Here is a 15136-nt window from a genome sequence, read left to right as displayed (position 1 = left end):
GGCTCTCCTGGGAGCCTCCCTGAGTTTGGCACCTGGCAGCCATGTGGGGAAATCTTCAGTTTCCCGTGTGCTGAAGGAGGGCGAGCTTTGGGATGGCTAGATGAACGTGGGCTTGGTCCCCACCGTGCCATCCGCCTGGCATGGGCACTTAGGTGGGCTTCAGGCCGCCTGTAAGTCTCCTTTCCTTCCTAACAAGTGCGAATCCTACTTTGTGAGTAAAACTCTCATCAGTAACATTCTTAGGCACTGTGGTGGCTGCCTCTGGCTTAAATAAGCCCATCCATGGAAGCACAGCCCATCTTCGACGGGTGACCCCGTGCTCATCAACTCCCTTGCTTACTCCTTTTGTTCTCTCTCCCCATCTCTCTTGTCCCCTCTCTTTTATCAAGAAGTGTTGCCTTTTCTGGGAATGGGGGTCACATTGTCCATCAGCCGCCTAGGGAGCTAGATAAGGACAGGACACCTGAAAGTCTCTGCTTTTCCATTCCCTCCCCCTGTTCGCCATTCCCTGAGCATCTCCTAGACACAAAAGGTGGCCTGGGTTCCCGCCTGAGGGCCGCAGGGGGCAGAGGCTCCCATCCAGGGTGGCCCTGTTTCCCTCCCTGCTCTACTTTTCTCCGTGGTCTAACCACAGATGTTTCTTTCAGTCTTACATTGAAAAGGCTGCCCCTAGCTTTCACACCATTTCCTGCCACTTCTTCATCATCATCTCAACTGCCATGAAATAAAATCTTTTCACCTTAATCCAAATGGCAAGGAGGCACTCCTCGTGGACTCGGTTGCGCCCTTCATGTCTCTGGCTGTGCTTCAGACCGGGCCCCCCCTCCCAGCTCTGTGCAGATACCTGGGGTTAAAAGCGGGATACCTGGGAATAAGGCAACTACCATAATAAAATAACTGATTGACCTTCTCCTAAGTGCTCTACATGGCTCATTTAATTCCCCAGCCTCTTTGAGAGGCATGTACTTATTAATCCCATTTTACAGATAAGGAAGCTGAGGCACAAAGAGGCTGAGAGATTTGTTCGTCTCAGAGCACTGGCTTTCAGGGCTAGGGTGTGAGCCCACGTGGCCATCTCTGGAGTTTGCAGGCTGAACCACACACTCCATTGACGCTACACCAGCGAACATGACCCTACCCCTCGATTAGCTGTGGGTGAGAGCAAGGATAGCGAGTGTGCGGGCGAGCACGGCTGTGTGCCGACAGCCAGGACAGTGGTGAGACAGTACGCTTCTGTCCTGCAATCATGCGTGTTTGTGAGGCTGAAGCAGTAGCCAGAACCCTCCCTGATAAGCATCTCAGGGCAAGCAGGTGGCCTTTGAATGACAGACGGGATGCCCGGGTGTGAGCAAGCCTTCCTCCAGCAGAAGTGCCCCCCCACTTACGCCCCCTCCCTCCGCACATTCAGACCTGGAACAGCCCTGTGGTCCGCTGATCAGATGATCATACCGAACAAGGACAATTAATTTCTCTGCCCCTATCTTATCTCCCGGATCTCACAAGCCATTTCCAAGTTCAGTTTCTGGTTCCCAGTTCCCGAGCACCGGCAGCTCCGTGGCAAGAGTTCAGAAATCTATAATTCCGCGTGGCAAGAGCTCACTCCAGGGCTGAATGCTGAGTCCATGCCGGTTTTTCATAATTGGTTTTCAGAGCAGCCTGTTCTGTGATGTGTAATTGTTAGCAGTTGTAAAAAGATAACTCACATTTTTAAAAGCTTAAAGCTTGCTCTGTGCAGATAAAAACTGTGACAAATTATGTTCTGAAAAATCATAAAAGCAGTGAGAGACATGTTAATAACCAAAGGTGGCGTTTCATTTAGAGGTCAGCCAGAGCTATTAAAGTGGTCAGGAATTTCAAGCTTTGGCAGTAGTGATTTGACCGTATCACTTATCTCCTCCAGCCCATGCCTAAGTATCTCCCTCGGTAAAAAAAATAATCCACAGACAGTAATACAGGAGGTCAGGGGAAACTGGGGAGAAATGCAGTGTTGCCAAAATAAACCCGGCTTTCAAGGAGAGCCGTTCGGATCGGCCAAGGCCAGTTAATGCTCCGACGCCCACAGCTTCACCCCCAATATTTAGGAACAGGCTCATACACACGGTCACCAACGCATGTCTAGGGACACACACACACACACACACACCACGTGACGAGCCACGTGAAAGATTTTTTCCGAAAAAAAGAAAAATGAGGAAAATGATCTAAAGATGGGCTCACCTGAGTGATCAAGACAAACAAGGATGTCAAAGTCCACCTGATTCACAAAAACTTAAAAAAAAAGTGTTTTGTTTGTTGGTTTCTTTGTTTCGTTAGTCAAGGTCAAGGCAAATCCAAAGGAGGACCGGTCTGTAGCCAATGGGAGAGGCTTCCTGGGGGTAGGGTTAGCGTTGGATGGAGTCTGACCATTGACTGTTTTGCAAAGAAGAGTTTACAAGCTGTTGGTGGATTTCAAAGGTGAGCCTCCCAGCCTGTCCCGCCACAACCAGACATGGGACGGTCTCGCATGTGGTCGGTTTTCTAAAGTGAGTTAACTGTTTTGGAAACAGATCCAGATTTCATGTCCTCAAGACTCAGGTTGAAGGGGCCTCCTTCTAGGACAATAATAATGAAGCGGGGTAGGAAAACCATCCTAGACTGGAAAAAGCATGAACCGCAAGTCAAGCTAGATGAGTTTTTGACTTTATGACTAATCAGCTGGGCCCTGCTAAGCTAGTGGCTTAACTTTTCTGGGCCTCAGTTCTCTCACCTGTGAAATGGGCAGATCCCACTACCGGTCTTCCTGATTGTCATAGAATGTGCGTAAAAGACGCTAACGCTGTGCTCTGTGTAGACAGCATATTCCTCCTGGCCCTGTCCTCAAGGTACTCTAAGATTTCTGTGTTTGTGTCTGGTAGCGATCAGCAATTTCAGTCATTTCTGAAATCCCTTATTTTTTTCATGCCATTTTATTACCTATTTCTTGGAAAGTGATAAGGAAAAACAAACAAAGGTTTATAGATGGAGAAAGGGCGTGCTTCTCTGATAAGCAGATTGCCCCAGAGTTGTTTGTTTGGTTTTTAAAATGGATTTAATACACATTCAAGAGAAACAAATGACGAAATGGCCCCTACTTGTTGAAGAAAACTATCACGTGTGCCGTAGATGGTGGCAGGTCCATTCAACCTGAAGATCGTCCACTTGAGCAAGAGGCTCCATGGTGAGGAATCCATCTAAGAGCAGACAGTTGGCTTTTTAAACATCTGCGTGACTTACTTTTACTATAATGTAGAAATCGTAACAGCCAAGAAATATGAACACTCTGCAAAGGTTATAAAGTGCGTGCTATTTCTCCACGAGCCAGACCAGCATGCGTAACTCGGGCAAAGATATGTAGCTGAATTTAATGCATTATAAATGAACGTAATTATGCATTTATTTATTTCAATTCCTCATAGGTCTTCTATATCACTTAAGTACTGGGAAAGGAGAAGGAGGTGAAAACAGGAGAGCAGGCCCTATAATTTAGTTGTGAGTCTAAAATGGGTTTTTTAACAAAATGACACAGAAAGCTTGAGACAAGAATCTCATCACATTACGAGCTCACTGTGTTTTCGCCCATTCATGAAGAAATTATTACTGTTTATTATTTGTTTCCAATCGACTATGCACTCTGCTAACTGGGAAGTCACTGACTAAAACTTCTGCCCTCAAGAGATTTCATTAATAAGAAATTACCTCCATTTCTTCATTGGAATCCTCATGCGATGAGGGGAGTGTTCTCTAATGCTCTACCTTCTTCACTATTTGGCTTCACTTAAGTTACCAGAATTGCTTATAAGTAGCAAGTGTTATAAGTAATAGAGCTGAATTGTGAATATCTGTGATGTAGACATTAGAACTTTGGTCTGTTCTCATTATCCTATTTAGACATACTGTCCTCAAAGGTCTGGGCATATACAGGTGATCAATAAGTACCCATTATTACATTACGTGTAGTAAAGATTGCACGCACACACACACACACACACACACTCAAACACAGCTCACAGTGAGTGTGCTGGCAACATTGCCTTATTCAGCATGCATTGGCTATTCATGTAAAATGATGGTCCAGACTTAGCGTAATACCAAGATGACACTAATAACTTCCCATTGGGACTCATGCTTTGACCTGGTGGTTTTTGTTTTTCTCCTTTAGTGGTGGATGGTGGGATCTTAAGGATGGATTTCCATCTAGCTAGGAAGGCTATAAATAGATATGAAAAAGAAAGCCTCGCTTGGCTCTTTGTGCATTAAGAGACTTTCCATCTCGTCCACATGCTTATAGGAAGGGTTAAAAGTGCAGAGATGTGGGATGGCCAGTCGAATGCAAATGCCTGATAGCATCCAGTGTCCGTTCACGGAGGGTATCACCATTCTGTGGGTCACAGAGGAGAGCGGTCTCTGCCATTGCTGTGTGCTGCTGGTGTCTGGAATGGTGCGTGGAGAATGTGCTCACTGTAATGGAAGATAAACTAACAAAACCAAAAACAGCAGGTGTGACATCTTTGAGCAGATATTTACTCTGGGGAAATCTGCTTTCAAAGCCATGGGGTGTAGTTAAACCTTTGAGTAGTTAACCAGCTGAGCTCATATCCAGATCCAAAGCTAGGTCAGATCAACAGTGAATGTATGTCTTTGAGAAAGTTCCGTGGGCTTCTGGAGTCTCAGTTTCCCTTCTGTACAATGGAGTTTATAATAATACCGACTAAATGGAGTATTTATTTATAACATTTTATAATAATCTCTCTGATTGAAACCCTGCCTTCTTTTGGCTCGAAGGATGTTTGGTGGCTTGTCCCCTTCTATCTCACCTTCTGAGAGATGCACCCACAACCTAATTATTGAATAGCTCTTCCCTATTATTCTCCTCTTTTCTATGATTTCACTTCATAATTTGTGATTACATATTTTACACAATATAAATCATATCGGCGTCTGTAATTATATACTTATTTATCTGCTTGATTATTTTCTTTCCTCTCCCTCTAGACTCTAAGGTCTGAGGACAGGCTCTTGGTTTCACTTCCTCAGAGCCTAATAAAGAGTCAGGCACCTAGTAGATGTTCAAGAAATATCTATTAAATATATTCATGCATGTTAAAAAACCAAGCTGGGACTGGGGTGTATAAAGTATAATCTTACCTTAAGAACATAACATACACGCTTGCATATATAAAAAAAAGAAGATTTAGGCTTTTTGTTGTTTCATTTCAACCCTTTCCTCATATTTTTTTTCTTATACAGAGAACATATAGAGTTTAAAATTTAAAAAAGATAAGTAGCAGAATTTTATGCATAAAAAATGAAATGAATTTTAAACCTTTACTTGGGCAGAGACAAAATTCATATTACAATTGACAGTCTGTTAATCACTATTCTTGGTATAATCCAATGAGCACCTCTGTTCCCTTTATAAGTTAAATTGATTCATACATATTGGCAAGTTAGCTATTTCCCTCAAAGGGAGTTGAATTTATTTGGGCTGTATATTAATATCTTATTATCCTTCTTATGCACCAATGACATGATCATTATTTCATCTTGTATATTTATTAGAGTAAATGCTTTTGGAAGGGGAAGTTGAAAAAAATCCACCTATGCTCAGCAGTCTTTGTAGGCAGGTAAATGTAAAATTCTGCTCTGAATTATGGTGGTAGCTCTTCTCTGCACACCTTCCCTGACTGTGTCTCCCAAGATGTGTTCCCAGCAATCCATAACCAGAACATATTGTTTGAAAATGACTCCAGTATTTTCTTCTGGTATTTCTTCTGTGCCATGGCATAAGATGAGACTTGCCTTAGAATTTTGCTTGCAGGATCTACTGTCATTGTGAACAACTGGTCAACCCCCAACTGGAAATACATTCAAATAATCCAACAAGTCATATTTATATGTTGGAAGTTGGGAAGCTGGACAATGGCAATGGGTTGGTCTTGGACGAATGTAACCCAGACACACCTACAGGAGTTGGTTGGCTCTTTAGCAGATGAAATGATCATCTAATTGGCCCCTGCCAAGTAGATGCCAATTAGATGAGGCCCAGTGTCCAGTGCAAAAGAAACATCCATCGACCTCAAGAGCCTTGAACAGTAATGCGAGTCTTTACTGAGGCCAGGGGAGAGTTATTTTATATCCCACACAGACTACTTTACTTTCGCAGAGTCCTCTTGTCATGTCAGCTGCTCCCCATTGCTCCTCCTCTGTTCCCCTACAAACTCTAGCCAACCTCTTCATCTTCTTCCCAGCCCTCTGATCTAGAATGCCCTTCTGGACTCCTTCCATTTCCTTTTATGTGTAACTTTGCTTTGCTTTCTTCAATCTGCAACTTTACTGTGAGCAGAGAAACTAAGCTATAGGCTCCTCCTGAGAAGATCAGGGAAGGGGTGAGGCTGGGGTTACGTAGCATCCTTGTCTATTTCATGATGATCACAGATGCCCACTACCTGCATAAACTAATTTGATTCTCCCTATTTTACATATAAGGAAGTCAAAGCAATGAGAAATACCTGCCCAAATCGTACAGTCAGGGGCTAGGTTGGGGTCGAGCTCCTTAGCTAGTGGTCTTATATTGCTTCTCTTGATGAAAGTAATCAGAAAAAGAAAAATCTAGCAGCTGGCACCACTCAAGGGTTTCAGCCCCATCTTCAACTGCTGACCAAGAAACAAACTAGGAAATTGGAATCATGGCTTGGTTCCATGAAGCAGGACTTCTACCAGTAAAACCAACTTCAGAGTTGGAATTTGATCCTGAACTGCGAAGGAGAAATTCAGGAGCTCCCACATTCTCCTTGTCAATGGGTTCAAATTTGCAAAAGCCCGGGGGGTTCATCTTGCTTCCTGGGAGGAGGTGACATGGGTAGATGTGAAAGAGTCAGCTCTGTGGACATTTGAGGGCTGAGAGACATCCCTTTGAGGCAGAAAACATAAAACTAGAACAAATCTTCATTCTGTCTGATCCAGACTTCCACAGGTAGGACTTCCCAGTACAAAGTACCTGCCATTTCTCTCCCTCCAGCAATGGAGAACCGGAGCTCTGTGAGGAGATCTCCCCTGCATCAGCCCCAAACCTTTCACTGGGAATTTACAGTCTCTTTCTTGAGTAGGCATCATCTCTTACTTCGTGTCTGCACATTAGTCCTATCTCCTTTCTCCAGAACCCTTTAAAAGTACAAGTCTAGGCACTTTAAAAAATATGCATTCTCTTGAAGAACGGGATAATTGACCCTCCACATTTCCTTCCCACGTCACCCTCTAGGAATCTTAGAGCGTCAAGCCAGGAGAGCATTCCAAGTTTTATGCCAATGAGAATTCAAGAGGCAGCAGAGTCTCACCTTTGCACAGTGACTCTCAAACACTAATGGGCACCCAAATCACTTAGAAAGCCTGGTTACAACTCAGATTGCTGAGTTCCATCCCAAGGTGTCTGATTCAGTGGGTTTCAGGTGCTGGGGATGGGGGTGGGGGTTGGATTTGCTTCTCTAACAAGTTGCCAGGTGATGCTGGTGCTGCGGGTGCCAGGACCCCACTCTGATAACCATTGCCTTAGCTGTTCAAGATCTGATGGCATCTTTGTGTACAATTGCTCCCTGAGCTCAAGTCCCTTTCACGTGAAAGATCTTCCTAACTTGGAGGAATGTCACTCCTGAATCTTTACCTCTCCAAGGTGAACAACTCCAGTCTTTTTTAAATGAGGCTCGGATGGAATGCTTTCCTGAACCCCTTCCTGTTCTGGGTATCCTCTTCTGGATTACACAAGCCAGGAAGGTCCCTCTCCCTTAATCTGAGCCTGTAACACAGGATTTATGTCTCATTGCTGTTCAACTATCAGGGAGAACTCATGCCCGTGGGGCTTTTTCTCATGAGTAGCTTTTCAGGCAGGACCCTCTATATCTCATAATTTGGACAAAATAAAGAAAAGTTTTTAATTTCAATGCTGTGAGACTTGACACATATAAATTCTATCTTCATGATTTTAGTCTCTTGTTCTAAACTATGTAAATCTTTCTGGACCCTCATGGGTCACCTAGCTTTCTAACTTTTTCCATTTTGTACCAGCTGCAGATTTAATGAACACATCTCATAGTCCTTATTTATTTATTTATTTATTTATTTATTAAAGTTTTTATTTTTTATTTTATTTTTTATTATAATATTTTTTATTATATTATGTTAGTCACCATACAGTACATCCCTGGTTTTTGATGTAAAGTTCGATGATTCCTTAGTTGCATATAACACCCAGTGCACCATGCAATACGTGCCCTCCTTACTACCCATCACCGGTCTATCCCATTCCCCCACCCCCCTCCCCTCTGAAGCCCTCAGTTTGTTTCTCATAGTCCATAGTCTCTCATGTTTCATTCCCCCTTCTGATTACCCCCCTTTCTTTATCCCTTTCTTCCCCTACCGATCATCCTAGTTCTTATGTTCCATAGATGAGAGAAACCACATGATAATTGTCTTTCTCTGCTTGACTTATTTCACTTAGCAATTATCTCCTCCAGTGCCATAGTCATAATCCTTATTTAAAATTACAATGGACTCGAACAGGACCAGCCCAAATACCTACAGACCCTTCTCTTGAGCTCAGAAAGAATGAAACCTTAAGGATCTCCCCGAATAAAGTTAAGTAGCTGCAGATTCTCTAGCTCTTCCCATCCGTTTCACATTTTCCCATCTTGTCTTCAGTTATTTCTCGAGGGACACCGCCATATGCCTTCCCGAGATCCAAACATACTTGTACTGCATCCTCTCCTTGAGATACTAGATACCGTTTTCTTCTTTCTAAAATCAACTTGCTAATAATCCATAGTTAGATCATGCTAGTATAAAGTCACCACCCTATGGTTTCTGAAATCTGTTGTCTCTTCATGTTTTAGGTTTTTGTTTTTGTTTTTTTTAAACAAGACATTTAAAAATCTGGTTTTCTTCCTTTCTCCCCTTCCTTTTGATCTCTTGGATTTCCACCTGTGAATCTTTTCATACTCTCAGGATATTATTATTTTTATGGAGGCAGGGATTTGAACCATCTCAAATAATCATCCAAAATGGTTAATGATTTCTTTATCCTCTGCCTTCATCCCACTCCTACCCCATTCCAGTTTCAATTGCTGTTCAAGTATCCACCCCTTCCAATCTGAACGTGTCTTCCTACTTGAGAAGCCTAAAGAAAATTGCGACACACCCATTGTCCAAATGTCCCTGGTGGTTCACAGTTCATCCAGATACAACACACATTATTTATTTAGGCATTATATATTATTTCTTCCCTTTTTATAGGTGAAGAAACCGAGATATTATACATGGTATGTAGTAGAGATTTAGTAAATATCGAATGAATGAATGAATGAACGAATGAACAAATGAATACTGGAGCATAGGTCCAGGGCCAGAATGCCAAACCCCATCCCATTAGTAATATTTTGCAAAGTGTTTGCACTCTGGTTTGGTTGCATCCCATTACGTCACCCACCCACTAGGCCATTTCTTTTTTTGCTCTTTGTCTTCAAACCTCAACAGAAATGCACCATTTCAACAATTTGGCATCTTCGACTTTAGCTTTTTCTGAGATACCAGTTCAGGCCAACCAAAGTAAGCATATACCCTATGGGGACTCATTACCAATGTTTGGGGCTAGAGAAACCAGCTGAATGGATAATTGCCATTTAAAAAATATCTTACCGCTACTTCATCAATAGCACAGCTCAGGGTACAATCTTTCCTACAGTCTTTCTCTACTGTACATTAGTGTGTATCTAGATATAATTTTGAATTTAAATTAATTAAAATTAACCTAGTTTAAAATTCCGTTCTTCAGCTGCAGTTGTCACTTGTCAGTTGCTCGATAGTGGCTAGCAGCTTCCATATTGAACAACCCAGATATGGAACACTTCCGTCCTTCTGGACAGTTCTATTGGACAGCTTCGGTATAAAATCTATGCATGTGCATTCCCTGTTAAATCAGTCAAAGGGGTAGAGGGAAGCAGATTTTAGTGTTGGATGGTGGTGGTTCTGAATTTCCCTGGTAGGATTAGACACTAATTTGCCAAATGAAACTCCTAGATGAGCTGGAAGAAAAATGATTGAGTTGTGTCTAAAAAAATGAAAACCCTCTGACATGTTGATATTCTAGGCTGGCGACTTTGCTTGTGGCATTTTGGAACAAGATTCAGAATCAGGGAAGTGTCACCCAAGCTGAAAGCTCCCCTGTAAGAAATGTCTCAGTTTGACCTACAGTAAGTGGAAGAGACAGGGCAAAGGAAGAGGAAGCCAGCGGAGGATGTCTAAGTGATAAATGGTACGCTGTCATATCACATTTGACGTCTTAACAGGAAAAGGAGGCTGTTGAGCCAGATGTGGGTTAAGGGAGGAAGTTCAAACCTTTCCCTTGCCTTCATTTTGTTTTTCAAGGCGCGGGTCGAGTTCAAGAGCTCTGAGTTCAATCACAGTGTATCCACTCTGCCCAGTAACAAGCCAGTCAGGGCAAATGTGCTCTCCAAGGCAGCCTCTGCCTTTCTCAAGAGCAGAGTGTTTGCAGGGCTTCCAAGCTGTTGAGAAAGATCCAAGCCAAGAGGGAAACTCTCCAAGAGAAGATTGCCATTAGCGGCCGTGTCATCTTGTGTTGTAACTACCGAGGTAGAGCGTGGGACCCCCAGACAGAGCGATCGGCCCCAGAAACCTGCCTGACTCTCTGGCTCCAAGCACGGCAGGGGCATCGTCTATTGGCACATGGTGCCTCCAGCCTCCAGAGGTGGCTTCGCTCACATCAACACCAAAGGAGAATGCAGTGCTCCAGCCTTTAGGAATCCCTCCTAGCCCAGCAGCAGCTCCTGCGCCGGCTTCATTTCCCTCCGTTACATTTTCCCAGGGTAACTTCCACATCACACACACACTTATCTGGGTTTCATATCAGCCTTAAAGATTCGGAGTATGGATCTGTTTTCCAGACTGACCGTCTGACTGTCTGACCTATGGTTGTTCGCTCTCACAGAAATGCATAATGTTACCCTTGTTAAAACCACAATTAGTCTAAACCCTTTACAGGAAATATCGGTTTGGTAAGACGAGAGATACCGTTAATAGGAAGTCACATGATTCGGAGGGAGCGCAGGCGTACGCAGTCGATGTGCCGGCTCTCTACTTATCATTGATCTCCCGCAGCAGCTGCCGGCTCCCGAACGCAAAGGTCAGCCCGCACACGCGGCCTCCGTTCTGCCTCGGGAGGCCAGAGTGGGAGCGAGCCCGCCAGCCCTCGAGGCCATAGGACTTCCGAGGGCAGCTCTGGTCCCAGGGACTGGAGGCTTTGGGGGGACAGGCTTGTCCACAGGTTCTTCCCATGACCCTCGAACTACAAGGAAAGACCAGAGCAGTTGTCAGTCTTCGGGCCAGCCCTGGCCAACCCCGCAGCTGGCAGGCAGCTTCAGTCAGAACAGAAGCCAGTCACTGCACGGATGAGTATAAGATCGGAGTAATGCAACAGCTACGGGGCCGGTGGCTGCCGCATGTGCAGCTTTGGATTGGAACTGATGTGTGCCTTTGCCGTATAGTAGCTTTGAGACGTTGGCCTCAGTCTCCCTATCTGTACAGTGGGGCTGATGCTACGTATGGGGAGTACTTTCAGGTACTGGTCTGCAGCAGCAGTGCTACTAAGCATTATGAGAGACCATGTATCCTATTTATTTTGTTGCAGATACACTACTAAAGATGCAAGAATCATAAAATAGGGCTATAGGAAGAGCATATCATACCGGTTAAAGCAAAGAGAAATAGTCTAAGTAGCCAGGTAGCCATGACAAAATGTCTTAATCCTTTTGAGTTTCTGTTTCTTCCTCTATAATATAATCATACCACTGCTGTTGGAAGAATTACATGAGATCATTGTTAGCACAATTCCTGCTCTCTGAGAAACGTTCAATCACCACTACCTTTGTTATTATCATTACTCTTCTAATTATCATCCCCCATGATGTTCACAGCTATCATGAAGTCGGTGGTATTATTTTGCCTTGTAGACAAGGAAACTGAGGATTCACGGTCAGTGAATAGCTATTATAATTAGCGTACCTATGTTTCAAATGAAGTTCTACTGGAAAAGCCTGAGTTGAATTTAGCCAAAATGTAACAGATTTTTGAGAAATACCAGCCATGATTAAGTAGTAAGAAAATAAAGTGGTTAGGCCCAAGGAACATAAGCCTAGAAGGTCCTTTACGTATTTTAGGGGTTTGATTGCAAACCCTTCACTGCCTGAGAAGAGTACAGGCTCCCTAGATCTGGGAGCAGAGTAGAGACCTGTGTTTTATTTTTCTTTCAGCTTTTTTCACACCCTCGAAGAGCCTGTAAGCTACTTCAGCGTGGACTCAGACTGTGTCCCAGTGGTGTCTCTGAGCTCAGACATGCTTGCTCCATTCCACGCAGTGGGGCCTCAGTGAGACACCCCCCAGGTGACAGGACAAGGCTCCTCAGGCCCAGAGCTCCTCAGCTGGGGGCAGTCAGTCTTCAGCTAGCGATACCCCTCGTGGACATTCAGACCCAAGATGCACCTTCCTCCTTGCATCCCCCTCCCCCCCACAACGTGAAGCAGGAAGACACGGGGCCAGGCTGTCAGTCCCTGGGATTAGCCACTTTCACTTATGCAAGATGATCTGTTCCTTGCATCCAGGATAAAGCGTCACTTCATAAAGAGATGCTAAAACTCAAAAGTAGTTTGGCTGGAAAGTAAGAGAGAATATAACATAATTTTGTATAGGATTACCTGACAGGAACTGGTGTGCCTATATTCTAAAGCAATGCTTGCTAGGGGAGTGTGTGTGTGTGTGTATTTGCATTTACACCACTGCTTCTCCTACATCTGCTCCCACCCAGATCTTAGATAGACTTTTGCCCGGCAGTTCCACATTGGCAACTTGTAGGTAAATGCAATGACCGAACATGACATCAGCAAGGCAGCCGTCCTTAGACAGTAGAATAGGGCTGGCAAGCTCAGGGCCAATACCCTTGTGCTCCGTGTCAACATCCTGGCAGGTACCGCTCATGAATCGGGACGCTCTTGACTCTTCTGAAAACACTCCTTGACTTTTCACACTACGTCAGTTATTCCTTTACCTGCATGGATTTATTCCATAAATACTCACCCCCAACTTACTGTGTCCTAGCCTCTTATCATGTACTGTGTCCCACCATGTCACTTCTTAGCACTGTTCTCCAGGCAGACAGGACCCATCTGGGAGCTGGCAGGCAAGGTGAAGACTGTTTTGCCTCACCTCTCACCCTGGCAGAGAAAAGTCCTCATGCCACATCTGTGATCCAGAGAAGATGTTACTCACATCATGTTAAAATCATTGCCAATCATTTAATTTTGTCACAAGCTGAATCTGTTTTTGTTTTGTTTTGTTTTGTTTTAAATAAAACTTAGAACTCCTTGCAAGGAGAAAATTGTGTTCTAAGGGACAAAGCCCGGGCAGTCGTCCTGAGACAAGGTCTTGCTTTATTTTTACTCAAGTCTAAATTAAAACAGGTATTGACTATTTATAAATAGCAACTAAAAAAAATGTATACCAGTTGACCCAGTAATTCTATTTCTGAGATTCTAAACTAAAGAAAAAATGTTAGTTCAGGGAATTCCTTGTAGGAAAAAGTATACATTGGGGGCAGTACTTACAGTGCCAATAACAGTAATGTAGATACCCAGTGAAAACGAAAGACATAAACAATTAGTACATAATCATTTGCTTTACTATGGTGCAGCAGCTGAAGTAATGTACTTAGAAGGTGTATGCCTTAAAAAATAAATGTAAAGAGCCTTGGGGGTATAAACAAGCATTTACAGTGATCATCTCTGGCGGTCAGATTATGGAGACATATTAATTCCTTCATTCTGCTTATCCCTATTGTTATTTTTAATAACGGATGATTATTTTTCGTTAAAATGCCCACGGAAATGTCACGTACATACAGAAAAATGCTTGGATCATATGTGAACCAGTCAGTGAATTGTAATAGGGCGAGTGCTCCTTACATGCTTCAGATCAAGAAATAGAACAGTGTGGTTTTGCTCTGGTTTTGAATTTTATAGTGATGCAGTCAAGAGTTGAGCACTTTTTCCGATGGACCTCTTTTTGTTACTGCGGTGCTTCTGAAATTCAGCCGGGTAGTTGCTCTGAGCGACGGCATGCTCATCGTGTCGTGTTCCGTTCTGGGACTCCAGCTTTGCACGACTGCCGGACTTTTCCACTGTGGGGCCATTCCAGTTGCCATGCTGCTGGCTTTCGATGAACATACCCGAACTTTTCTGTGGGGGTGTATCCAGGGGTGGAAGTCCTGGGTCACAGGATAACAACTTTTTCACTGCAAAACAAACAAACAAAAACAAAACAAAACAAACATAAGTTAAAATACAACAATATTTAAAACTCCGTTTGTCAAAAGCAAAAGCAGAGAAGGTTTGAGAAATCCATATCGGGATAGAAGCTACCGTATTTTTTGTGAAACAGACCCAAAGAAAACTTAGAATAAAACCAAAGGACAGAAGCAAGCATCCAAAAAAATGAAACCAAGTAAACTAAACCTAACTAAAAGTGAGATCCGAGATCACGTGAAGGAATAACATTTCTGTTTCTTCGCTTTGTTTTCTCTCCCAGAAAGTTGCTTTGCTGTTCTCCCAGGCAATATCATTATTTTGAAAGGATTCTGCGGACAGGTTTCTCAGGACACAGAAACTGAACTATCGCGTTGACTTGTTTTCCGTTGTGAAGGATTCATTGCTAATTCACGCTTCTTCTAACCCACATCTCGGGCACGGTGTCTGATATGTTCTGATTCTATCTATGTTTTCATAAGGGCTTATGAAGTCCTTCATCCTCTGTTGCTATTTTGTGCTTCCCGGAACATTTTGGGTTCTGAAGCTGGAAACCATGGGGAATTAAACTGGAATTTGCCAAAATGTAGCAGGGCAGAGAGGGTGTAAACTACAGTAAGTTCTCTTTGTGTCTCGAAGCTTCAGTGTGCCTGTCAGTGATGTGGTGCTAATACCTGCTTTGGTGGTAAGTTGCCGGCCAGCTGTCTAGGGCAGTGCCTGGTGCATAGTAGGTGTGCAGGAAGTGGTGGCCATCATCATCG

General features: G+C 43.6%; 1 protein-coding gene across 1 annotated transcript in view; it reads left to right on the top strand.

The window, feature by feature from the left end:
* Nucleotides 1-15136, top strand: part of MAF (MAF bZIP transcription factor) — a 328036-nt gene that overhangs the window by 178931 nt on the left and 133969 nt on the right. The window lies entirely within an intron of this gene.

The sequence above is a fragment of the Ursus arctos genome, unplaced genomic scaffold (assembly GCF_023065955.2).
Source record: "Ursus arctos isolate Adak ecotype North America unplaced genomic scaffold, UrsArc2.0 scaffold_19, whole genome shotgun sequence".
NCBI classification, from domain to species: Eukaryota; Metazoa; Chordata; class Mammalia; order Carnivora; family Ursidae; genus Ursus; species Ursus arctos.
The sequence above is the reverse complement of the archived record's forward strand: the minus strand, read 5'-3'. Positions and strand labels throughout refer to the sequence as shown.